The 26,993-nt window shown below is 44.7% G+C and overlaps 1 long non-coding RNA gene across 3 annotated transcripts; it reads right to left on the bottom strand.

Moving 5' to 3' along the window:
- Positions 1-1,698: 1,698 nt before the first annotated feature.
- LOC110258339 lies at positions 1,699-26,985 on the bottom strand. Of its 3 annotated transcripts, none has more exons than XR_002341087.1 (6): positions 24,214-26,985; positions 23,531-23,607; positions 20,280-20,333; positions 18,613-19,689; positions 9,333-12,020; positions 1,699-8,340 (listed from the first exon to the last, which is right to left on the bottom strand). It is a non-coding gene; the product is annotated as an uncharacterized LOC110258339 (long non-coding RNA). The 3 variants fall into 3 exon arrangements; XR_002341086.1 differs by having other exon boundaries at positions 1,699-12,020; positions 18,613-18,701; positions 19,603-19,689; XR_002341085.1 differs by having other exon boundaries at positions 1,699-12,020.
- Between the last annotated feature and the right edge of the window lie 8 nt (positions 26,986-26,993).

Raw genomic sequence — 26,993 nt, 5'->3', positions numbered from 1 at the left:
CTAGGTGAGGACTAGATCATGCAAAGATATAAGATGAAAGATTTTTATCCTCAAGCCAAAGGAAAGCCCTCATTAGCGGATAAAGGTCTTGAGCATCACATTTTTATATCTCTCACTGATGTGAAAAGAAAGTGCTGGAAGCAAAAGAAGCGGGGGGGAGAAAGAGTACAAGAGTCCAAAAGGAGAGAGTGACACCTTGGACAGGGCAGGAGCCATGGAAATGGGTACAAGGGAGCAGGTTTGGGGATAGTTTAGCAAGAGGAGCACGGGAGACTTGCTCAGGTTCCAGATCAGGAATGGGGAGCAGGAAGAAAATGAGAAAAATCCTTGCAAGTGTTTGGCATGGAAGCCAGGGGAGGGTGGTGGTGCCCTCTGAGCCACCAGATGAAGCACAGGAGTTGGCAGGGGAGCAGGGGTCTAGTTGTGAACTTTTTTTTTTTTCCCATTTGAAGTGTTGGTGCAAAATCCTAGCAAGAAAGTGGAGTCAGCGATGGAGGTCACTGGTGATCCTAACGGAAGCCCTTTCGGTGGAAAGGTAGTGTCGGAAGTCAGGCAAAAAAGAGAGAAGAGAACCCACGGAGAGGATGGTGGAGAGGAGGTGGGTTCCCGAGAGTCTTCAGATTCACAGGACCGCGCTGTGGTGAGAGCCAAGGGGAGGTTCCGGAAGGGGGCGCTGGCCGGGGCTCTGTGACACTCCCAAGAAGCTGCAGGGATGGAGCCTAAGCTTGGGGGCAGGTGCCACCGAGCCAGGGGCCTGTCACTTCCTCCACTGGCCGTAGGGACAGAGAAACATGGGGACAATGATGGTGGCTTTTATTTTCCCTGTGCCCGTGATGGAAGAGGAAGTCCCTCTCTTGCCCCCTTGGTGTGGGAACTCCTCTGTGGCACGAAGGGGTCACTGACCTTCGCCTTGCATCTCCAGCACCCAGGAAGGGGTCTCCGCAGGGAACGAAAAGACAACTCTGAGTAGCAGAGACTGGCCCTGAAAGCAGACTTGTCCTTCCGTGTACGTGACATGCATCCCCCACTTGCCTCCTGGATCTCTCGAGAGGTGGGTCAGCCCACCCGCCCCACCCAGCCTCTGGTCCCCTGACGGCCGGGGGCCCTTCTCACTCATTTCCAGGCCCCAGGCATCACGCCACTCCCTCACCCGTGCACCTGCTCGGCCCTTCTTTCAACAGCCCCTTGATACACCCACCTGCTCACACACTCTTCTTTCTCACCAACACTCCTTTGGGCACTTTCTTGCTACCCCGCTGCTCATCCTCACACCGACTCAACCCTGCATCCTCCCAGGCCCTCAGCCAGGAACACACGCGTGCCGGCACGCGTCCTGTGCGGAGGCCAGGTCATCCAGGGCCAACACTCAGGATTCCTGACCCCCAGGAGTGCCCAGGATCGGGGAGAGAGGGATACGACCCACACAGGGACCCCTGGTCATGGAGGGGCCGAGTAGTAGGAGGAGGAATAGGATGGAAGTTCAGCTGCTGCAGAGGGGGGCGGGCCACCAAAAGCACAGAGGCCATCTGCTCCTCTCGAAGGGTAGGGCGCGGGGGTGGGAAGGTAGTCAGAGATGGTGATAGAGCCCACTCACGTCTTAGCGTTTGGAAGGGGGTTCACGGGAGAACCGGGAGAAACAGCTACATCCTCAATGTAATAAGTTACACACAGAGCAAAGGGAGGGCAGAACGCTTTCACTTTTTTTTTTTTTTTTAAAGCCACTGGGAAATACACATGTAAGCATGTTTGTTTGTTTGTTTTAACTGAGATGTGAGCAATAATAGACTTAGAAACTGGATGTATGCTTTCTGAATCATCAGAATTTTTTTTTTTTTTGGCTTTTTAGGGCCGCACTAGCAGCATGTGGAGGTGCGCAGGCTAGGGGTCAAGTCAGAGCTACCACTGCCAGCCTATGCCACAGCCCCAGCAACTCAGTATCTGAGCAGCATCTCTAACCTACACCACAGCTCACAGCAATGCCAGATCCTTAACCCACAGAGCGAGGCCGGGGATCGAACCCATGTCCTCACAGATACTGGTCAGGTTTGTTACCGCTGAGCCACAACAGAAATTCAAGAAAAAAAAAATTTTAAAGAAAAAATGTAGCCTGTATAATATAATAAAAGACAGCAGGAAAGAAAGAAGGATGAAGAAAAAAAAAAAAAAAAAAAACAGCATTAAGTGCAGTATTGTTACATTCAGACAAGACAATCCAGGAAAAAAATGTAAATGAGTTACACACCCTTAAAAGAGGGAGTTTTTAATTCACACCAAACATTCTCAAATCCAACTGTATGTTGTCTACTTGAGGCACACTTTAAAGAAATTCACTCAAAAGACCCCCTCAAATCCAAGGGACAGGCCTCAATTTTCATGCGTTTGACTCTCAGGCAGCCCACACAATCATGCACTAACATCTCAAAAAACCATGGAATTTACATAGCGGCCGAATGCCAGCAATCAACTCCTGATCAACAGGATCCCCAGTTCTGCATACGCAGCAATTTGTTCCGTTTGCTTGTGCAATTGCTTAAATATCTCATTGCAGAGGTTTTTAGACAGTATTCTGAGGGGCACAACCCTCCCACCCCACCACCCCATCACCCCGTCACTGTCAGGATGGTGCCTACAGCTCCAGGTCTCTGCCCAGCTCCACACGGGGCAGTTTTGATTTGATCTATTTTACTTATTGGGATTCTGGGTACTATTTGGTCTGAACAAAGGGTTTGGCTGTATTTGAAAACCAGTATTTAAGTACATTCTGCTCTTATTGTTTTATAAAAATAGTGGAAAATGGAAAAATAAAATTGCCGCTATCTGTGGTAAGAGCACAGATTGTGTATATACTTAAGAAATTAAGACAAAGATGGAAATCATTAGACAAACCCAATGGAGCCAATCCTTAGCCTCAATAATCGAATTGAAGGCAGTCAACTATGTGTTTGGAAAGAAAAGAATTAAAGAACATCTGTGGAATGCTAGAAATTGCCTGGAAAGGTACAGAATACTGAGCTCTCGAGGAGCAGAATTCTTTGGAACATGCAAGTGTCTGGTTCAGCTTTCAAACAACACTCTGCCTTGAATACAGACTTCCAGAAACAATTACATGAGCAAGCAGGGTTACCTAACTCAGGAACACACATGAAAATAAAGCAGAGGTACTTCTGCAATTTCAAGTACCCAAGAGCAAAGTCATTAAACAGGTGGAAGAAAACCACCCGAGACAGAAGGTACCATCCACAGCAACCATATGACATTCACGAATATTTACATAGGAATAAAACTCTACCCTAAGATGGGGAAACAGAAACACACGTTCCAGAGCCTTCTCAATCCTAAAGACATCAAATAGGCAGCAAGCAAATGATAAACACACCTCAAACCTAGAGGCAAGCAAAATCATACTGAACAAAAAATGAGAAATGAAGAAAAGATGCTTGCTTCATCAATATTAGTTAACATGCTCCAAAAAGCGCTGACCAGTATAACAAAACAAGAGATAAATGTTCTAAACTATTAGAATGAGGTTTAAAATATGGTTACGTATAGATTACTTAACTCTTTACCAAGAAAATCCCAAAGAATCAACTGAAGAGATAGTAAAGCTAAATGTCTTTGCACCAAAATCTGTATCCTATAAAGAAGATGCATATCTTACTTTGAAAGGCCTGTGAAACATTCACATAATTGATTATATAAGGCACAAAGAAGACATCCGTAAATTCCCCAAAGTAGAATTTTTGTGTGTCCACATTCTCAATCCACAATGGAATATGACCAAAATTGAATAAAAAGATATAAGCAACAATACACAACCCAAATAAATTAGAAATTAATTTTAAAAAAGCTCTACTTTTGCACATTTAATTCAGATAATCATTTCTTCTAAGAACAAAAAGAAATGAAAAGCACAATTACAAATATTTTAAAATATTGAAAAGACTACATATTAAAACATATAACATGCAGTCAAAATTGCAACCAGAGGCAAATTCATACTGTGAGATGTTTTCATTATTAAAGAAGAATAACATAAGGGACATGAGGATAGATCCATAAAACAAGCTTAAGAAAAGCAGAAGGAAGGAATCAACAGAGATAAAGGCAGATATTGTTGAATTTGAATATGTGTGCGTGCACACACACACACACAAATGAACAGTTAAATTGACAAATTACTCCAAGAACTAATTCCTCGAAAAACCTCTAAAACAGACGCTCCTCTAGCTCACCTAGTAAAAAAGAGATAAAGTACACATACGCAAAATTGAGAATGAAAAAGATGACATAGTCATAGAAATAGATAAATTCTATTTTAAAATAGTATTTATAAGTCTATTCTAAGAAATATTTAAATCTCAGAAAAATAGATTATTTTCTCGGATTAATATTAGCTTAAAAAAATCATGGAGCACTCACTATGTGTCAGGCGCAGTGCAATATACTTTATCTCTTTAATGCTCACAGTGGCCCTCTTAGCTACATGCTCTCATTAACCATTTAACAAATGCAGAAACTAAGAATTAGGGAGAAGACATAGTTTTCCTGAGGTCACATGAGAAATGACAGAGCAGGAATTTGAACCCAAGTTGTCTGATTCCAGTCTCTGCACATTTAAACATTGAGTTGTATTAGAAAAAGAAGCAAACATTCTAAAGATGTAGAAAAACCTAAAGGAATCCAATAAATACAGAAGAAATAGGAAAAGTTGCCAGAATTATTACAAGAGAGTTATATGGCTGAGTTCGTTCAAGCTTTCATGGAATAAATCATTTAAATGATGTTTGTATGGTACAGAATATAGAAAAGGATGGAATGTCCCCTGATTCATTTTACAAAGCCAGCATAACTCTGATATCAAGTGAACAAAAAATTAATTTGAGAAGTCCTAAATGAAATACTAGCAGGGCAAATCATGTAGTATCATGTAGTATATTAAAGAACAATATGCCATAACCAGGTAGAATTTGATTCAAAAATGTTTCAGAGTTATGAAACATTATTATAATTCATTGCATCAACAGGTCAACAGAGAAAACAAGAATATCACTACAGATATCAAAAAATTTCACAAAACGCTAAATCCATTCCCAATTTTAATCATACATAAACTAGAAATAAATACTTCATTAGCATTATAAAAAACATACAGCCTAAAAAATTATGTGTCATCATACTTAACATGAGCCAGAAATGAGACAAAGATTTCCATTATCAGCAATTCCATGTTTTGGAAGATCTAGCCAATATGATAAGACAAAAAAGAGAAATAGAAGAGATAAAATATTTCTCAAATTTGATATAATGCTATAGATATGAATGACTCTTTACCTAGAAATTCCAAAACATTCAACTAAAAATTATAAAACATATCAGAGAATTCAACGAGAGAGACAATAACAATAAATACACAATCTCTTCCCTACATACCAGTAATAACCAGTTAGAAAATATAAGAAAACATTCATAATAGAAGCAATACTTAATTCCTTGAAATACACCTAATGACAAACTGTGAATGTGTCAAAGTTGACAAATTGTGTATATATCAAAGTGTAACATATGCAAAGCCCAAATATCAAAAATATCAATTCTCTTTAATTTACAATTTTATAAAGTTCCACAGAAAATCTATAATGAATGGTTTTAACCTCATCGCATCACTAAAATTCACCTGGAAGAATAAACAAGTGAGACGAATCAAGAAAAACAAGAATGAAAAAAGACTACTGCTATCAAATAATAATATTTGTTATAACAATGCAATATATTATAACAAATCAATACTAGGGTAAGAATAGAGAGATTAATGGCATAATAGAGAGCCACAGCAAGAAACAAAAACTACAGAAGTATCTAGCATATTGTAAATGTGGAAATGGGGCACACAGCTGCTTCTCACAATAACGAAAGGATTAAAGAGTCAATATAAAGATGAAATCATGAAAGAACTAGAAAAAAATTAAAGTGACTAATTAGATGAGCCTGGGGTAGGAGAGGTCTTTCTAAGCAAAGAAGAAAAAATAGAAATAAAGAAAAGAAATAATTGGTAATAGATTTTTGAATATAAATTTTTTAAATGAAAAATTGAAAAGCTCCACAAACAAAATGGAATGGCAAATGAAAACTGGGGGAAAAATGGTAATATAGGGTGGAAAGAAAAATCGCCATTCTTATTTTGAAAGGTCTTATAAATTAAAAATAAAAGATACACAGAGGAAAAAAATAGGTACACAATTTTGAGTTCAATGTGGTCAATATAGATGTTCACCCACTCGCTTTCATATATATATTTACATATCAAATTTAAATAAACATATATAAATCTATACCTTTATCTATATCATCTATATCTATATATCTCTCTATATGACCAGAGAGTTGAGCAAAGCACCTAACATGAAAGTTAGAGAAACACTTAGAAGGAAGAAAAGAAAGAAACAAGCTTGGAGACTCTTTAAGAGAAAGAAAATTTCAGAAAACCTATTATTAATATTAAAAGGACAATCAAAGAAGCAATTCCATCCATGAAAGAAACTGTTATAAAGTAATATTTAGGGTATAATTTTAAAATCTTGAAAATCAGATATTGCAGAAATGAAAAGAGGTTAAAAGATGAAGACAGATAAATCTCTCAGGAAACAAAGAGATTGAGATGAAAATCAGAGGAAAAAATACATGAATTGTAAAGCACTAGTTAAAGAGATCCAACATACAAACAATATAGATTCTAGCAAGAGAAAACAGAAGGACATTATCCAAGGAATTGTTCAAGAAAACTGCCTACAACAGAAGGGCACTCATTTTCAGATCAAAAGGGCCTGGCAAAACAGATGAACGTAGATCTACATCAAGACAGATACACACGAAACTCCAAACATGAGAAGACAGTGAGAAAACACAAGTTCAGGCAGGAAGGGGAAAGGTCCCATTCAGAGGATGAGGAGTCACAGAGCTTGCAGACTTATCAACAGCCCTCAAAGTTAGACGACAACTCTTCATGCTTTCCAAATCTGAGGGGAAAAAAGGTACCAACTGGAAGTCTATACCCAGTCAAACCATCAGCATCAGTGTGGGATAGGCGTTTCCCTTTTCACACGTAAGAGGTCCCTAACATTTCACCTCACGTGAACCTTTTCTCAGGAAACTACCAGAAGATGCACTCTAGCTAAATGGGGGGGGGGGGGAAACAAACAAACAAAAAGGATAACATGGGCTTTACAACATCAGGAATCCAACCACGGAGTGATGGTCAAGGGAATCCTCCGGAAGAAAACGAGGAGGACATCCCAAGATGAGGGCACGAAGCCTGAAGATCAAGCAATCCAGAACAGCCAAGGAGGCTCCATGGAGAGGTTTCTTCAAACCACTTGAAATTAAAACAAAACAAAACAAAACAAATGCTAATGGGATTGGATGTATGGAGGGGCTCGGGATAACTGTGTGCCAAGTTAGGTTCATTAACAACTAGGCAACCAGTCAAAGAGTGAAGGGAAAACACACACAAAAACCAAAACAATTATTAACTCCAGAGAAAACAAAAAGCCATAAGAAGTAAATAACCTTCATGCTGCCATTCAGCTATCAAGAGTGTTTGCACTGTTTTAATAACAGAAACACTGATGATTGACCAAACCGAAATTGTGAACTAAAGATACTGAAAGGATGGGACAGAGAGCTGTTCTTGTGTGTGGTGAGGCCAAGGCACTTCTGGAAGAGAATTCGAACCTTCATCTTCTATTGAAAAGTCAAGGTAATGCCTACACTAAAAAAAAAAAAAAAGTTTTTGGATAACTAGAAAAATGTTATCAGAAACAGGGTTGTAAGTGTCAAGACACACTATAAATCAACCATAACAAAAAAATTTAAAAAAAAGAGTCAAATAAAAAAAGTATCGAGACAATCAATTAAAAGCTGTTGCTTCTGTGGAGCAGGCTATGGGGTTGGAGTGGAAAGCTAGAGCTCTGATGCTTCTACAAAACCTTGTTTAAAAAAAATGATTTGACTCTTCGAATGAGGTATATGCATGACTTTGACAAAAATAAAACTAAATGAAAACTGAAAAATGCAAAGAAACTTCACTGGCAATTCGGATACACAGAACCAACGAAGGTATGAGGGGAAAAATGTTCTTATCACAGGTACTAAATGAACAGAAAATGAAAAGAATGAAATTATGTTTTGACAAATTGGCAAATGTTCAAAACCTTGATAATTCCCAGAGAAACAGCTGCTTCTTAAACTCATTCTGAGAATGTAAGTTGGTACAAAGGTTAAGGAGGGAATCTGGCCATAAAATGCTCACATCTTTTGACACGGCCATTCCACCTTTAGAATGCACTGCAGGAAAAATAATCAGAGACATTTGTGAAGATGCATAAACAACGTTGCTCATCCTAACTCACAGCATCCAACTTCTAAAAAGCATGTAAATATCTCACAAGAGTGGATCCATTAAATCAATTATGAAATAGCTTAGGATATTGGCATCATTTAAAAAAACCATGAGATGGGAAACTACTTTACGGCATGAGAAAATGTTCAGGATGTATATACAGTCAGGTGAAAAATTAGGACAACTATGATAAATCCAATTAAAAATATACATACATATGTACACACACACACACACACACACACACACACACACACACACACACCCTTATGTAAAACAAAAGACCAGAGGCTGATCACCAAAACGTTGGCAGTGGTCATCTCTGAGTGGCAAGGCCAGGGTGACTCCTATTCTTCCTCTTGTTCTTTTTAGCATTTTACAAGCTTTTACAATAAACATGGATTTCCTTTCTCGAGAATCATTACATGTAATAAATTTTAGTTATGACCTTAGTATTTTTCATGGGGAAAACACCCATGGCTCCCCCTTATTTATTCTCCACTACAGAAATGAGTTGACAAAACACAATTATATGCATAATGTGTGAAAGAGACTCACTTGGGGCAGGGGTGTGAAGGTGGCCCCAGGCCCCAACTCAAGCTGCCCTAAAGGACTGGTGTCTGGTCAGCTGCAAAGTGGCCACCTGGGTGGGCCCAGAGATGAGGGCCAGCTGTCCAGGGTCGAGCCCCTGCTGACCTCGCCTCTTCACTCTGGGTAACTTCTGAGTGGCTTTGTCCTCCACTCCGGGAAGCAGCTGCCAGGACCGGCCTGGCCTCTGGGCATTTTGGGCATGCGGGCCCTCTGAGGCCCTCCGCACGCTCCAGCCCTTCGCCCTCCTCTGATCACCTCTAGTCTTTACGTTCTCAAGACCAAGCCTGCACCCCCCGTCACAGGTCCGTATGCCGCTCAGAACATAGCCAAGGAAAGCATAACTCACCCAGCGAAGCAGGCGCTCCACCCATCCACAGACGTATCCCCAGAGTCTTGCGTTCAAGGGACCTCACTGCCACGCTCCACGAGGATGGACCTTCCAGGGCGAGGGGACCAAGTCACAAAGCCGAACCCAACGGAGTGAGCGCGTGTCGCAGGTCTGACCAACGGGATGCATCCACCCAGGGTTGGAGGCGGGGGGTGTGAGGCCGGGGCAGAGCTGGCTCCTGCCCGTGGGAAGCTCATAGCCCAGTGTGAAATGAACGGCCATGGAATTCAAGGCTGGAGCTCCGCGTGGGGCCGATCATGGGGGGTGAGGGGAGGTGTGAACTGGGGAAACTGGAGAAACGGGCTGGAAACAGGCGGAGGCGAGGAACGGGAAGGGGACCTCGGTTTCCAGCAGCTGGGACAGTCACTGAGATAAAGAGCCCAGGGGTCTCTGGGACTGGCCCAGCCGATCGGGGCGGGGCCCCTGACTTCTACCCAGCCAGTTACCACTATTGCTGGTATTACTGCTACTGTCCACTGCATTCAAGGACGCACGGAATTGGACTGTTCCGTCTTCATTCCATGGCACTAGTCATCGCTGGTCCATGAATGGCTCTTTCATTTTATTCTCTTTATTCAACTTTTAAAGAATTTAATGCACATGCAGAAGCCCGCCAGAGCTCCAACCCAGAGCCAGGACACTAACTGTAGCGTGCCTCCCCCAGGGTGGAGCAGACGTCCCGGGGACGCCCCTTCACCCTGACATTGGAGGCTGAGGCCCATCCTGGTAACTCCCCCCGACCCTAGGTTCAGAGCTATTGACTGCCTGCCCGGGTCAGCAGGGATCTGCACTCCATTCCGGCCTGGGAGCCACGCTCAGCCAGGCTCTCTCTGCTGGGAAAGAAGAGGGCTGCTCTCAACAACAGAGAAGGCCCCACTGGGGTTCTCCCTGAGGTTGTGGAGGCCAGGGGTTGGGGGCTCTGGGGCGGTGGGCAAGCTCAGGTTGGCCACAGGGGGTCCTGGACCCTCGCCCCTGATGGGCCGGGCCAGAAGCAAACCCGTGTGTCTGCGACTTGAAACATGCTATTTGGGGCAACTGTCAGGAGCAGGGAAGTGAATTTTCCAGATGCTGCCCTGCAGGGATTTCATGAAAGGCCACCAAATGGGTAAACCTGGCCAGGAAAGTTTCAAGTTCTCTTGTCCTGATGAACAAAGCATGAACATGTGCTGTGATGCTCTCAGGACCCAAACCCACACATGAGAGGGGACAGTGCCTCTGCTCCCACAGAGGGAGGTGGCAGACACCCAGGCTCTGGGCACAGAGCATCCCCTGCCCCACACTTCCCTACCTGGGGCCAGGGGACACACACTGAGCTCAGGGCAGGGCTGGGTTCGCCATGCTCCCCTAAGCTCAGTTTGCTTCTCCGCAAGAAGGGCAATGATGAGCCCCCTGCAGCACTGGGGGCTTCACAGCAAGACCCACCGGCTTAGCCCACTCCAGGGGAGATGGGGGAAGGGAGGGCCGAGGTGGGCTGGGGGTCCAAGAAGGGCCTCCCCCTCCCTCCTTTCTCCAACATCTGCCCAGCACTTTCTAGGTCATCTTTCCTCTGTGCCCTGCCGCATCCCAGAGAATGGCCACTAGGTGGGGGACCTCGTCTCCAGGCAACCCCGCCCCACAGCCCCCTCCTCTGCCTCTGCATACAATGCAGTCCCTGAGAAGGGGTGGAGGGAAGGAGCGGGGTGGGGGGGGAAGAGCAGGGAGAGGTGTGAAGTGAAGGACTCAGTGGCCCTCTGCAGTTCTGGGACTCCTTTGGTGGGACCCCCCCCCTTTAAGTTTGGCTCCTTCAAGTCTGATGAGCGCCACCCGCTGGATTGACAGCTGAGCCAAGGCGTGTGGGCCGACCATGCCGGGTACTGAATATTTGGATACATGACCTGCAGAGCAGTGGGGGCAGAGGGGAGGGACTGGTGGGTATAGAGAGGGCGGGTATGAACGGGAGCGGGCAGAGGCGCAGAGATGCAGAAAAGCAGCAGAGTGACCCAAGGGGCACAGGGACCTCGACAAAGGGGCAGTAGCGCCTGCCGACTCCGGGAATATCTGCTGGGCATGAGGTCCAGCCCCTGCCAAGTTCGCCGGACTCTCCTTGTGCTGAGTTAAAAAAAAAAAAAAAAAAAAAAAAAAAAAAAAACACGTGCTGGTAGGAGACGCCTCAGATCAGAGGGAAAAGAAAATCAAACTGGCCCCCAAATTGCAACTGAGGCTCAGGGGTCCGGAAGGACAGAAAAGAGGAGGGTCAGGACCGCAGTGAAACGGGGAGAGGTCTTTCCTCCCCTCCGCGCGGACACGGTGCGATGGGGGACCTGGGGTCATCAGCCTTGCTCTAGGTCTAGAGACGGGGAAACTGAGGCCAAGCCGGGCAGTCACGGGCTCCAGCCCAAGACTCAGTCGGTGAAAGGAAGGACCCTCCGCGAAGGGACAACTGGCAGCACCTCTCGGGTTTGGGGGCGCAGGACGTGTGACACAATGCGCACGCACCCCGGGGTCCAAGAGTGCCACGCTGGGGTCATGTGCTCACTCACGTGCCCAGCTCAGAGCCCTTTGAAGGTGTCTGCAGAATGAATGAAATTGACTTCCCTTTTAAGGACGATGGCAGTGGAACGTGGAGGGTCCCGGTGGCTTCTCCAAGGGCACACACTGCTACCTTTCCTGGCAGAGAAGAGACAAAAAGAAGTCAAGAGAGAACAGGAGACAACGGAGTCGCCTGTCCTCAGGGCCAGTCCAGAGCCAGCATCCACTCCACCAAGGACAGTGCGACAGGAGGACAGCAGTCGCAGGGCTATCTGCCCCATGCCTGCCCCCACCAGCCACTTCTGTCATCTTGGGGCCCAGCCCCAGGCTTTGCTCTGTGCTCTGGGTGCCCACGAGAAAAACCCCAGGGAGAGCATGGGACATGGAGTCATGACTGCCTGGCTAAACGGTGGCCCTAGTGAGACCCAGGGAACAGCACTGCCCTCCCCAGGCTCCAGGGTCCTTGTCTCTGCAGTGAGAAACTGAGGTCATCCCCTGCTGAGTCTGCTGACAGCAGGCACAATATAATGTTATTATGCTTTCTCCTCAATATCACGACCTACCAGGCTCCGAGCCCCAGCTTCCCTGAGATCTGCACCCCCACACCCCCACCCCACTCCCTGCCCTGGGAAAGCGAGCCTCTGGCCTCTGTGGGCCTCCAAGCAGGGCAGGACAGTCCCCAGGCCTGCCCTTGTGCATCTGTCCTCCAGGCCTGGGCCAAAGCCTGGGTCCCTCTAGCGCCCACACATTCATTTGGCGACCAACTCAAAGTCCCCCTGTGGAAAGCTTGAAAGAAGAGCTGCTTTCAGGGTGACCATGCCCACTCGAGTTTCATCAGAGCAAAACCAAACCACGCAGTTCTGTTTAGCGAGCCCTCATCTGCCCCAGCGACAGCTGAAGCCTTGTTTTCCACATTCACTCTCCTTCTTGGGAGGAAGCCCCAGAGACCCCCACAAGCCGGACTTGGCTCTGGCCAGTGGCCACGGGGTGTCAAATTTTGAAACGGGCCTTTTGCCGAATGTTCAGTTTCGAGCCCTGGTCCAATTGCCCACATCCTGTCCAAACTTCCTGGGGGGGTGAGATTTACTTAAGAAAAAGGAATGAAGACTCTGTTCACGCCATTGACGGAAAACACCCTCCGTCGCAGGCAAGTTCAAGGGTTAAGGGGACATATCTCTTCATGAGTCGCAGGCGGAAGGCAAAGTGGAGTTGGCTGGAGCGGGAGGGCCAGCCTCGGTGGTGGGGAGAGGCTGGTCCTGAGGCCAAAGACCCCGGTTCTCTGCCAGGGATGTCATCTGTCCCCAAGCAGGGCCACGCAATCATGCTTCTGTGCATTCATTCTTTCACTCAGAGCTTCCCTACGGATGGATCAGCTACTCTGTGCAGGTTCTGTACTGATAGTGGGGGGTCTGAGGCACCCAAGACCAAGCACCCCCAGTTGGGGAACTCAAGGTCTGGCTAGGAAGGCAGATGCCTAAATGGGTGACAGACAAGCAACAGGACAGGTTTCTGAATGGAAGTCAAGTTCAGGGTCACGATGAGGACCGGGTGATTCATCCCCCTGCGGAGACGGGACAAGCCCTGCAGTGACTGAGCACTGTGAGGAGTGGCCTAAGGGTTGGGTTTGTGCAAAGGTACAGAGACACGGTGCATGAAGACTTGAGGGAGAGGGAGTCTGCTGGGGATGCCCAAGGCCAGGGAGATTGGCCGGAGGTCAAGTCTTGAGATCCTGGAGACTGGAGCCAAGGAGCTTGGGCTTCCCCCTGGGACTTCTGGAACTCACAAGAGAGCTCTAAGGAGCAGGGGACTCTTCTCCAGGCATTCTAGAAAGATGCACAGGGAGGAGAGCAAGTTGGAGGAGGAGCAAGAAGACCAAGCAGAGGCTGATGCCAGCCCCAGGAGCTTGGACGGATGCAGTGGTGATGGAGAAGAGAGGCAGATCCATGGGCTTACCGGATGCCATGGGGGTTGGACTGGGGTCGGGGTGGAAGGAGGGAGACCCTGGGGACGGTGACTTTAGAACGTGAGGGCAATGTCAGCGTCAGCCGGCGTCCCAGGCAGCCACTTTGAGAAACCCGGCATGAAACGTGGTAGAGGACAGGTCAACGTGCACTCCATTCTACCCGCGGTCTGTCGTCTGGCAACACCTCGAAGAGAAATGCTTGAACGTTGATGGGGCAGCTCAAACCCTGACACTCAGTAGAACCTTCCTTAACAAGCATGATGTTTGAGTGACTGCAGGGGATGGCTGGCTGGTCACAACTGCCCAGGAAATGACCAGGCAGCAGCGGCACGAGCTCCAACAACCCACTGGTCTCTCTTTCCTCCAAGGACATCCGAAGACGCCGCTGACCTGACTGAACCCGGAGATCCAAAGCCACTGACCAACTCCCACCGAGGTCCTAGCCTTGCCTTTCTTCCAGTGAAGACGCCAAGTCAGAGGCCCCAGTGTCCACAGTTAGGAAAGGGGGAGTCTACCCAATTCAGGCTGAAGTAGAAAGGCCCATGATTTGAGCCGACATCAAATCTTTGTGAAGGAGGCAGCTCTGGTCCAAGCCAGAGGACACAGCACCGCCCCCACGTTACGTTCAAAGGAAGGACGCAAGACCAGGTTGGGAGACGGAATCCAGGGTCAGGCGTGGATGCTAACCATCTAACTGCGGAAGCGAGGGAAGCGGGGAGAGAGGAGTAGGAGGATGGAGAGAGGGAAGGAAAGAAGGAAGGAAGGAAGGAAGGAAGGGGGGAGGGAGGGAGAGGGTGAATCTTGGCCAAATGCCCCATGGAGTCCAAAAGTGCTGCCAACTCACACTTCTTGGTGTCTGTCCCTGGTGGAAGGACGTGCTGTCCTGCCTGAAAGGTACCAGGTCTGGCCTGGCCTGTCCCATTCGGACGGGCACGCTTCCAAAACGTAGCTGAGCTCTCCATTCTTCTGGGACAGGGGGACATGGGAGCTTTTATATAAATGCCGTTGACACCGTCAAGGTCAGCTACTTCAGGTAATTTCTAAGGCATCTGTCCCCCCGCCCCCCAGGTGCCGCACTACGTACACAGCAGGTATTATGTCCTGTGAGGGCCGGTGCTAAGCTTTTGTTCCACAGGGTTAGTTCTCAGGGCAATCCAGCCAGGTAGGGATGCTATTCTCCTCTCACAGGTGAAAGTGAGGCCAGAGGCCTCAACCTGCTGTGTCCAACCCACAGTCTCGAAACTAGGACCAGGGGGAGAGTCAGGGAGGGGGCCCACAGGCTGGCGGCGTACAAATAGGACTGGGTTATTTTCCACCTCCTGACTTGGCAGAGGCCAGGGTGGCTTTCGGGAAGATCCAGGGCTTCCATTCCACCCTTCCAAGCGAACATTGCCCAAGGATGGGCCCGTGTCCAAGGCAGTCAGAACGGCCAGTGTCCTGTCTCACTGTCTGGCAGGAGCCAGACTCGGAGAAGAACGTGCAGTTGCGTAAGAGGGGCTGCAAAGTGTCTGACACACAGCACGCCTCCCCGCAGAGCAGCCCCCAGGGCCTGCAGAGAAGGGCCAGCCTGGTTCCACAAAAGCACAGGTTTTTTTAGCTCTTTGTTCCTTCATTCACATTCGGCCACCATTTTTTTTTTTTTTTTTGGTCCTTTATTTTTTCTTTTTTTCTTTTTTTTTTTCAGGACCGCACCTGCAGCTTATGGAGGTTCCCAGGCTAAGAGCCAAATCTGAGATGCAGCTGCCGGCATTTACCACAGCCACAGCAACGCCAGATCTGAGCCATGTCTGCCACCTACACCACAGCTCACGCTAACGCAAGATCTTTAACCCACTGAGTAAGGCCAGGGATCGAACCCATGTCCTCATGGATACTAGTCGGGTTCATTACTGCTGAGCCACAACAAGAACTCCCTATTCAGCCATCATTTACTGGGTGCCTCCTGGGCCTGGGCTGGGCAGGCCCTGGGGAGACAGAGAAGACGCTGACCCCATTCCTGGCTCTTGGGACCGGTCAGTTCAGTGATGACATAGAAACAAATGCCCAGGACAGAGTAGAACGGGTGCCCTGGGCAGTGTTTCTAAGGTGCTGTGAGGCTGCGGCGTGGCTCCCTCTGTCCGGCGTGGTCAGGGAAGGATGCCCAGTGTGACCTCATCTGCTCCCTGCCTCGCCCGTGGGTGACCGACTCACTCACTCGTCGTCTGATTCGGACACTTTCCCACCCGCTCATTCACAGAGCATGGATTTTCCCCTGGGTGACATATACTCCTTCACTGCCTCCTTCACCCGCTCGCTGATGATTCTCTGATCCGATGACACTAAGATGCCCCCTGCTCCATCCATCTGCCTATTCATTCCCGCATCAAGGTGCCTCCTGCACTGACTGATGTATTTACCCCTTCGTTAAACTGTTCAACGCCGTCCTCGTTTCATTGTCCGAGTTATTCACTCACTTATTTGTTGACCTCTTAATCATTCATTCGCTTTGTTCCTCACTGACTCCCTGGCTCATTCACCTCCTCGTTACTAATTCACTTTCGCTAATCCATCCATTCACAGACTTGTTCAGGAATCCACGCATCAATTCACGCATCCGTTGAGCACTCATCTTCCACTTATGGAGCCCTGACCCCCGGTCTTTCATTCCTTCCTTCCTCGACTTCCTCGTCCATCACTCACGCCCACCTCTTGACGTCTCTTACACCCTTGGCTCATCCAGAGGTATATGCATCATACCTGTGCATTACTGATTCCATGACTCATGCCTCATCCGTGGGTTCACTCACCTGGGCACTCCTTCCCATTTTCACTTTTTTTCTTTCCTTTGCTTACTCCAAGACTCATTCATTGACTAACTCGTCGCTTCATTCATTCATTCTCTCTGTCTTTCATCATTGAGTCAATGGGTCATTTAACAAACGGCTTAGGTGGGCTCTCTGTGCTAACTGCATTGGGCAGAGCCCTGGATGGGGTATGATGTCTAACTTCACGGACCTTTCAGCCAACGGAGTTGCTTAGTGGCTCAGGCATCTTCACTTTTATAAAGCATTTGACACGTAAAACTGAACTGGGGTCCTGCCGTTTGTGCGTCTGGAAAGCTCACCTACCGGCCTTATGATACTGAATTACTACCTTTATACGTAGGTCTCCACCTAAGCCTAAGGAGCCGCTTGAATGCGGGAATGAGATCAGATTGAGATATGAACGCCATGACCGGCCCAGAGCCTGACACAGACTTGAAGCAGTCCTTGCTGAGCTGAAATGAATACTTAGCATCAGTTACTGGAGCACTCTCCCAGGTACAAAGTGCCAGAAAAACATAAAATAGGGGGTAGGGGGGCCTCCTGTCATTACCTCCAATCAGGTCACTAGTATCTGTGCCTGATGGAGGGGAAAAAAAAACAACCTAGGTGAGAAGCATGCAAAACTATCCAAATTATGTCAGTACAACATGTAGTACTATATACCAGATACTATTAAAACAAATATTTTAAAAATGTTTCAGTTCATGAGTGTCAGTGGGGCAGAACTGTAATAATCACAATCCTTGTTTCACTGGCCCATGATTTGACTTCTTCTCATTTAATTTTTCACGGACTGATTTACAATAATAAACAGTAATAATGATGAACACAGTAACACTCCTGAACCCACTAAAATGCAAGAACAAAATCTATAGACATTTTACCATCTATGTCCTCATGATAAACCACGTCCTCTACACACTCACACACACACACACACACACACACACACGTAGATACAAAGATACAGACACACATATTTATCTATGTCCAATGTAACATTAAATCTCTTAGGTTAAGTGGATCTCAAACAGGCAAAATTGGGTTGATGATAATTCTTGTTTCGTACACTTGTATCACTGGGACACTTGGGTTATTTTAATTTTCTTTATATGTAAATTTTCCCTTGTTGTTAATTTAGTCAGGTACTCATTTTCAAAAATAAAGTCAAAAGTAAAGACTCTACTTCCAAACAAGGGAGGAATTTTTGACTGTTAAGTCTGTGTACTTCTTTTTTGTGTGTCTTTTTGCCATTTCTTGGGCTGCTCTCATGGCATATGGAGGTTCCCAGGCTAGGGGTCGGATCGGAGCTGTAGCCACCAGCCTACACCACAGCCACAGCAATGCAGGATCTGAGCCGTGTCTGTGAGCTACACCACGGCTCACGGCAATGCCGGATCCTTAACCCACTGAGCAAGGTCAGGGATCGAACCCGCAACCTCATGGTTCCTAGTCGGATTCGTGAACCACTGTGCCACGACAGGAACTCCCAAAGTCTATGTACTTCTTAAGTAGAGTGGCAAACTGTTAAACTGAATTAAACAAATTCTTGTTTTATGAATAATTACATCATTGGTCATGAGTGGCCGCTGTGATTTTACTGGCTCTTTATCTTTAATTTTTATGTTTCTTTTTTTTACCAGCTTATTTTGTGGTTGATTATTTATAACCCAAGGAAAACACAACCAACCCAAGAACAAGATCCTTGACCAAGCCTAGAAGTGCCTATAATCCTCTTACTCTAAGAGGGGGCAATCAACCTTTCTAATGGAAACCTGTTTTTTCGGTTTTGCAAAATGATTGAGCCATGATCCTTTTCAGGCCAGTTTTTATCATTGGTCTCTGCCTGTGCTGCTTTGATTTGTTTTATGATTGCATGAAGACATCTCTTCTTTTTAAGAATTATAGGCCATCCATAAACAAAATGATGAAACCACGAATAAATATTTCATCTGTTACTTACCCCAATCTCTCTGCTCTCCTTGGCCACAAAGGTAAGAGCCAAGATCTTCATCATTAAATAAGGACGGAAACAAACAAGGTGCAGCCATTCTGGGGCACAAAGCAGATGTCAAAAAGAATACAATACATCCATCAATGGTTCATATTTTGCACCCATCCACTTAGTTAACCATTTGTTTAATCCTCATTTCTTCCTGAGTCAAACAGCTAGTAATCTACTTCAAACTAAGAGCAAAGCATTGACTATTAAACACCTCTTTTTAGCTGCTTCTAACATAAAGTGGTAACACTTCAGGTATATGTTTTCTTAATGGACCAAGGTGTTACAGAACTGAAGTAATATTCCTTGTTTTCTTTCACAGCTTCAAAATTGGTCTGTGTTCTGACCTCTTTCTTTTCTTTCACACGTATCTGTTTATTGACCCATTCATTTATCCAGTAGTAATATAAAACCAATGTCCATGAACCCTCTCAACTAGAGTCTCACTTCCCTGAGGTCACCCCCCCGCAAGTTATACACCAGCTCTCTTTTCGCCGTGGACCTCAGTGGTTCAAACATGACTGATCATAATTTTTATTCAGATGCATTCCCTTTACATCATTGGTCCAGGCGTGCCCCTTCCGCATTTAATTCGAACAAGTTTCAGACGTTACAAAGAACAGCCGTGAACCTGCCATCTTACTCCACAACCGAGTACCGACTCCCTAAATGAGCAGCTGCCTGGGTTTTTATCAAGAGGAGGATGTTTAAATAACCAATGCGACAAACATAAAATGAGATGCTTCCGTTTTGAAACAAAGGAAAGCTACGGGGTCATCGGGGGCCTCGTCTGTGCTAAATTGCATTCATCATAAATGCTGGTTCCCAGCACATGCTCATCCGCGCGTGCTCTATGCATGACATGGACACGTTTAAGTACATTTCCTCTTTTTTAATGATTCCATAGAAGCCCGGGCGCTCCCCACCCAAACCAAGAACTTTATTACTCACATGACATGACATGGCCCTTTCTCCGAGGAACAAGGTGGCGGCTCTCCATGACTGGGGAATAATTTAATCAGCTGTGGGGCACACATCCTGTGGAGTGCAAAGTTCTTGATGAATGAAAAGGCCTGGACTTGGGGTTGAATTTAGTGAACAGGAGGCAACCATGACAAACATTCATTTAAACAATGATTTATTGCACATTCTTCTCTCTGGCTCATGCATGGACCACATGTATTCAGGCACCCATTTTAATAATATAATCAGCACCCTTACGTAAGCCACCCAACATGAGAAGAACAAAGAGCCTCTGGGTCCCTAACCCACAGAACTGATTCTGAAGGGTGTCTGTTGTGCTGAGCCAGGTTTACTATGAACCTTGGTTTAGGACAATCTCATCATTGGTCCTTATGGGATCTCTGACTACCTTCCGTACCTTCTATTGTTCAACTGTTTGACTCTGCAAAAATCAAGAGTCACTATCGGACGGACAATCCATCCGCATGGTGCTCTGAGTGAAAACAGACCAGCTTGCTCTATGATGGACTGAAATCCCACCACCCACGGTGCAAAGTAGTGAGAGGAACAGCCATCAACGATATCCCACAGTTTTTCAGCACACATTGAATGCGCTAATTAGACTCCCCGGCAAAGACAGGACAGAGAACTCGACTATTACTCACCTTGAACCATGTGGGTCTTGATCATTGCGGCATGATTATCAGCGCCTGTCCGTTCTGCGAAGTACAAAGCAAACAGCACCGAAAAAGGGGGGGAGGGGAAATGAATATACATTCTTTTATAACTTTAAATTTTTAAAATAAGACAAGGTATACAGATTTTCGTGTTAAATAAAAGAAGCATATCCCTTGGCCAAAAGAAGAAAACTGCAAAATTCTCTCCGCTGCTTCATGGTTCTCCGCCTAGATTGACTTGCTATTTAGGTATTAATTCATTCATTTCATTAGTTTTTTCTCTTAATTAAATAAACAAACTAGAACTCATCACTGATCCAGAGCAAGAACACTGACGATGACTATTCTCCGTCTAAATGGCCTTTGCCATAAAGAGGCAACATCTCTGATGTACTTGGTAATGAACCTCAGAGTTCATTAGGATGACATTCAAATATAGACAGTTCGACAGTCGCCCTGACTGATCACATCCTCATCCTTGGTATGTAACACATTCCTGTTTCTGGTCTTTTTAAATTTTGTGTTCGGATGTAGCCAATTATCCATTTTTTGGTAACACAATGAACACCCATGGGGAAACTACCCACCCAAGGATGCAAACGTTGTGTGCCACCCTTACAGGCCTGTAAGCTTCTTACCCAGAGACTCCCTGACCACCCAGTTTACCCGCGAGGAGCCACTCTGGGGAGTAGAAAGCAAATGCTAAAAAGAATAAAACATCCTAGATTTCCAATGTGCCCCGATATGCTAATGGAGGCAGGGAGAGCGGGTTTAGATTAATCTTACACTTTGGGCCATGTCCCTTGCTTCAACTGGCAGAAAAGTCACATCTCCTTTGATCTAATTATCTCAAGGACGAATTTTACAATGTTACCTAATATCACATATATGTGGAATCGAAAACATGGCATTTGTGTAGAGACAAATGAACATATATGCAAAATGGAAAAATGGACCCACAGACAAAGAGACCAGACTCGTGGATGCCAAGGGGGCAGTGGAGGGAGTGGGATGGGCTGGGATTTGGGGTTGGTAGGTGCAAACGATTAGATTTAGAACGGATAAGCCATGAGGTCCTGCTGTACAGCACAGGGAACTTCAGCTGGTCTCTTGGGACAGACCATGATGGAAGATAATATGAGAAGAGGGAATGTGTGTATATGTATGACTGGGTTGCTTTGCTGTGCAGCAGAAATGGGCACAACATTGTAAATCAACTATACTTTAATTAAAAAAAAAAAGATTAAAAAAACAAACCCAGATACGTTTGAATCCACCATCTGCATCAAGAGCCAGAGCTGTCTGTGAGGCTTCCATCCCAATGCTTCACCCATACAGATAACCGCCTGCCTCTCTGAGCCTCCCTTGTGCAGAGTTAGAGTCGTCTCTTTTCAAGGAAATGTCATACCAGTGAACAATGAACTCGATCCTACTTTATTCATTTATTTATTAACTCACAAATTAATGCAGATGCTATTCATTCTTTTTAAAGAAAGGGCACAAGAGTTAAAGCCTCAGAAACCCAGGACAGAAATGTGATTGTGTCTGTCTGTGTTCTTAACCAAACTTGCCAGAGCCAGGATTTTTGTCTTAAGAGGAGCATCATGGGAGTGGAACCGGTTAAATCAATAATTCTTCCAAGACACGTTCGTCACTGGCCCATGCTTTGTCCCTTCAAGCTACTGATTGTTATTAACTTATTCATTTATTCACTGTAATGATAAAATTGCACACACTCAGTGCAACAGAACTGAATAATAGTAATGCATGTGCAGTTAGTTGCTCATTACTAAAGAGATAACAGACTGTGTAATTCTGTAATGGAATTTAGTGAGAACAATAGCTGTTGTTGCATGACAAACTGTTATCACTGGCCTTCTTTAATTTAAATTGTGCTTAATCTTTTATTTAATTTTATAAACGTTTTTCCTATTTAGGAATAGAACAAACCACCAGTAGACCAAAGAACATCCCAGAATGTAAAATTGACAATTCATACATCTGTCTATAAGGTGGTGCATTCTGAAGGATTAAAAAAAAAAAAAAAAAAAGAATCCAACTCCTCAAAAATAGATCCCAGAATGTAAAATTGACACTTCATACATCTGTCTATAGGTGCTGCATTCTGAAGGATTAAAAAAAAAAAAAAAAAAAAAAAAAAAGAATCCAGCTCCTCAAAAATAGATACCTGTTTCATTAGGTAGGTATAGTTGGTTCATGTTTTTATTCACTTATTCCTGTATTTTACTGAAGTATAGATGATTTACAATGCCGTGTTAGTTTCAGGTGTATAGCAAACTGATTCCGTTGTGCATACACATTCTTATTCTCCTTCAGGTTCTTTTCCCTTATAGGTTATTACAAAATACTGAGTAGAGTTCTTTGTGCTATAGACTAGTTCCTCATTGCTTATTTATTCATTTTTTTTAAGGCCACACCTGCAGCATATGGAAATTCCCAGGCTAGTGGGTGAATGAGAGTTGCAGCTGCCAGCCAACACCACAGCCACAACTGAGCTGCGTCTACAACCTACACCACAGCTCATGGCAACACTGGATCCTTAACCCACCGAGTGAGGCCAGGGGTCAAACCCACATCTTCATGGATAGTGGTTAAGGTCACCACCTGCTGGGCCACAATGGGAACTCCCTATTTATTCCTATTTGCTACATCTTCATGCATTAATTTACTTAGACTGCACTTGTAGTAATAGAATCATTACCCTTGACCCAGAAAAGTGCAACAACAGCCTAACGGAGTATTTGGCACGGCTCTCCACAGGGCCATTTCCAGCAGAGGAATGGGTGAGATGTCTTCTCGTGTTAGACCTCAGATGTGCAAACGATGCTATTAACCAGCCTTGACTTGGACACCACCAGTTGTCACCAAAGGTCCAAGCACATGAATCTTCTTCTTCACATACTCTTTGCCTGTTGATTTGCTTATTAAGTTATGACTTACGAATAAAGAAATACACATGAATCAGAAAAAAAAAAACTAGAATAAGAGCCTTGATATCCCGAATGTCTACCTAGAAAATCATTTCCCAGACACTAGATCTGTTTCTTGAATTGACCTCAGTGTGTCCTACATGGACGCCTCAATGCAGTATTTCCTATCAATGCCATGTTCCTCCTTGGACTGTGGCTCCCTTCTGTGATAAAAGTTCCTACTTCTTAAGAAGGCACTGGCCCCTAGAAACCACCCAAACCAAGACGAGTGCTTTGAAGATTACTCACACGATCTCCACGCTCCTAAGAAACCACTGAGTATGAGGCCAGGGCAGAGTGCTAAAATCAGCACAAGACGGACTGTTCTGGGGGTACAAGAACAGAAGATCAAATTTGAGACCGTCTACGCACTGGTCACTTGCATTCCACCATGCATGTACTCAATCAATGGATATTTATTAATTCACAGTATTCTCTTCTGTTGGATCTCAGCGTTCCAGACACGTAGTCATCGTGCAACTCATACGCCACGGGTAGTCATCATCGATCCAACACCAGCCCTCTCTTTCTTCATTTATTTCTATTTGCATATTGATCAAATCACTAGTTCACTCATAATAATGTTTAATTCCTATGATTCATAAAAACCCAGGAAGAGTTTTCATATGTATAATCGGTACATAGAATAATTTGCCCATCGATATATTAATATCAGGGTTAATCTTTAATTTCTTGCTTGAATCCCTGAAATCATGCCTGTAGAACTCCATCAAACATTTGTACTAAGCTCCCTAATAAATCTAAATTTTTTGCACTAAATCTTCCGTTTTACGTATGTTCGGTAACCAACATGTGCATCATATATGGCTCGTCTGCAGTTGGCCATCTCGGATTATGTTTCACACTTTTGAATCATGTTTTGCAAACTCTTAAGAAAACCACCCAAACAAGACAAGAACTTTGTAACTCACACGGGTCTTGAGGCTCCTAACACAGACGCGTCCAAAGAGCCCCTGACCATGGGAGATGCTTAAATCTACTCCAGCGCATTTATCCTGAAGAGTACAAAGCAGACCAAGAAATTTAAAAAAAAAAAAAAAAAATCGGACCTCATCTCCATTGATCCTTGATTTCTGTATTTCCATTACTCATTGAGGTATTTATTACTTTTCCAAAATGAATCTCTTTTTTTTTGTTTGTTTATAAAAGGAATAACTTCAAACTTGGCGCTTATCCAGACCAAAAATTGGCTCTTACTAGGCAATGTCTATGTGATCCTAAACCAAAGAGGTGACATTCTGGAATTCTTTCTTAATGAACATTAATGTTTTCTGTTAACTGGTAGTATTTTTTGCCTCACCACATATGTTCATGTTGAAAAATGCTTCACCTTCCTCTTTACTGATTTATATTTGTTGACTGGTTCTATCGTTGCGTCACGACTAACAGTAAATCTAAATCTATGAATCTAAAATAAGGACATGATATTCGTATACTACTGACATCTGCCCCAGGATCATTTCAAACAGAGGGAATAGACAAGGTCTCACTTTGAACTTCAGAGTCCCATACATGTATTACTCATCACCTGTTAACGGTCCACGTTAGCCCCTCATTTTCTTCATTTGTTTCACATGTGTATCGATTAAATCATCAATTCATGGATATTAACAGAAACACATTATTTAAGAAAACCCAAGAACAAGACCCTTAGATATTCTTAAAGTCTGCCTGTAGAATCTTTTCCCACATGTACTATACTTTTTCATTAAATGCCTTCAGCATCAATTAGCCCATAGGATGTTTCCTATGACATCTCTTATTGGGCAATGGGTAACTTCATCAAAAGCGTATTTCATACGTTTTAATAACGCCAGGAATGCACTTAAACAAATGACTGTAAGCAAGATGAGATCTTTGACTACTGTTGACACCAAGCAGAACCCTGTGGGCTCTGCTTTCTGTGTCCCCCATTTCTTGTTTTTAGAGAGTAAACTTGAGCCTCCACGACCTTCCCTGAGTTCCTAGGGACGGGTTCAAACAGTTGCTAATCAGGGAAGGGAGGGGATGCAGAGACCAGGGAGGAGCCATCGAGAAACAACAATGCAGCCTTGGGGCAGGGTCCTGGTTCCTCCTCAAGGACTATAGATAGGAATACCTTTGAGTTCTGCATCATTAAAACCCCCCAAAAATGTAAACAAGAGAAGACAACCACCAGAACCAGCCCTGGGCCACTAAACACCTTTGAAGAAGAGTGCAAGCTCGCACTTAACCGGATCCTGATCAGTGGCCCTACTTCCTGCTGCCAAACTGTAGAACCACTTCCTCTTCTCTTCCAAAGGGAGGGCACAGGCTTTAGGACCTTAGCCTGCCATGGCCCCTTTGCCTGGCAAAGCCATAAAGATAGTTGTTTATCCTTTGGGCACAACTCTGGCTCCGCATTTGTATTTGGCACCAGTGGACAGAGGTGGAGTTTTGGCGACGCTATCACTTACCTGTTCTCTTTTCAGCATCTGCTAATGGTCCATGGTAGACAACACATTAGGCAACATAATCTTGACTGCGGCAGAACCTAAGATCAGTTTGATGCAGCCGTTCTGAGGGGTACCCAGCAGACACAATGATAAAAAAAAAGTTGAGACATTCTTCTCTCCCCTTTTACCCACACTTTCCATCCTCCATGTGCATAACCCTGTGTTTATTAATCCACAGGAATTTTTATTTTTCTTTCAGTACAATAAATATCAAACCCGCAACGGACTCAGGGCAGTAACTACTACTTATCACTGTCCATATCACGCTTAATTCACGACATAATATATTTGGGCCCTTTATTATCTATTCCAATATATATATTAATATTCATTTCCTGACTACATATTTTATTGATGAACAATGCTTCACCCTCTTCATCTTTATTCATTTACACATTTGCTAATTTATTCTGCCATGGATTCTTTTATAATTATATTTTTAAAATTCATGAACGCAAAGACCAAGAAGAAGATCACTGTATAATCCTGAAATCTATTTACAGTCCCTTAAAACAGGGTGAGTGTACTAGAGACCTTTGGTGCTGGACCTCAAAGTTCCAGACACACAGAATTTCTCACATATGACATAGGACACTCACCATCTTTAGACCATGACTGGCCATCTTTCTTTGCAGTCTCATCTATATTTGCTTATTCATTCATTAATGCAAAATAAGATTCTTGAATATCCCATAACATCCCCCTGTAGTCATTCCTTTTAACTGTCTCTTTCACTGAACAGAAATCAATGTCCACTGACGGCTTACTCAATGTCAAGGTTCATGTTAATCTGATACTAAACATCAGTATGGTTGGGACTCTTTGATTATATGCAATACTTTTTAATAACACAGTGAATAATTTTTTAGAACCCACCTAAACCACGTCAAGAACTTCATTACTCACGATGTTCTCCATGCTCCTGATACAAAGACGCAACCATACAGCTTGGGATTCTGGAAGAATCCTTAAATCAGCACAAGCACGTCCATTCTGAAAAGCAGAGAGCAGAGCAGATGATTAAAAAATTGAGACATTCTATCCATGGATCCATAGCTTACACCATTCATTTATACAATCATGCAAGGATTTACTGAAATAGATTAATATCTTTTTCTTAATAAATCAGATTGTCAAACTGGATTTGAAAGTGTGGCAGTCAATAATAACTGATCATTACTCACGGTTCTATTTGCCTCCGTTCATCAAAGACAGTG

This window comes from Sus scrofa, unplaced genomic scaffold, assembly GCF_000003025.6.
Source record: "Sus scrofa isolate TJ Tabasco breed Duroc unplaced genomic scaffold, Sscrofa11.1 Contig1914, whole genome shotgun sequence".
Taxonomy (NCBI): domain Eukaryota; kingdom Metazoa; phylum Chordata; class Mammalia; order Artiodactyla; family Suidae; genus Sus; species Sus scrofa.
The sequence above is the reverse complement of the archived record's forward strand: the minus strand, read 5'-3'. Positions and strand labels throughout refer to the sequence as shown.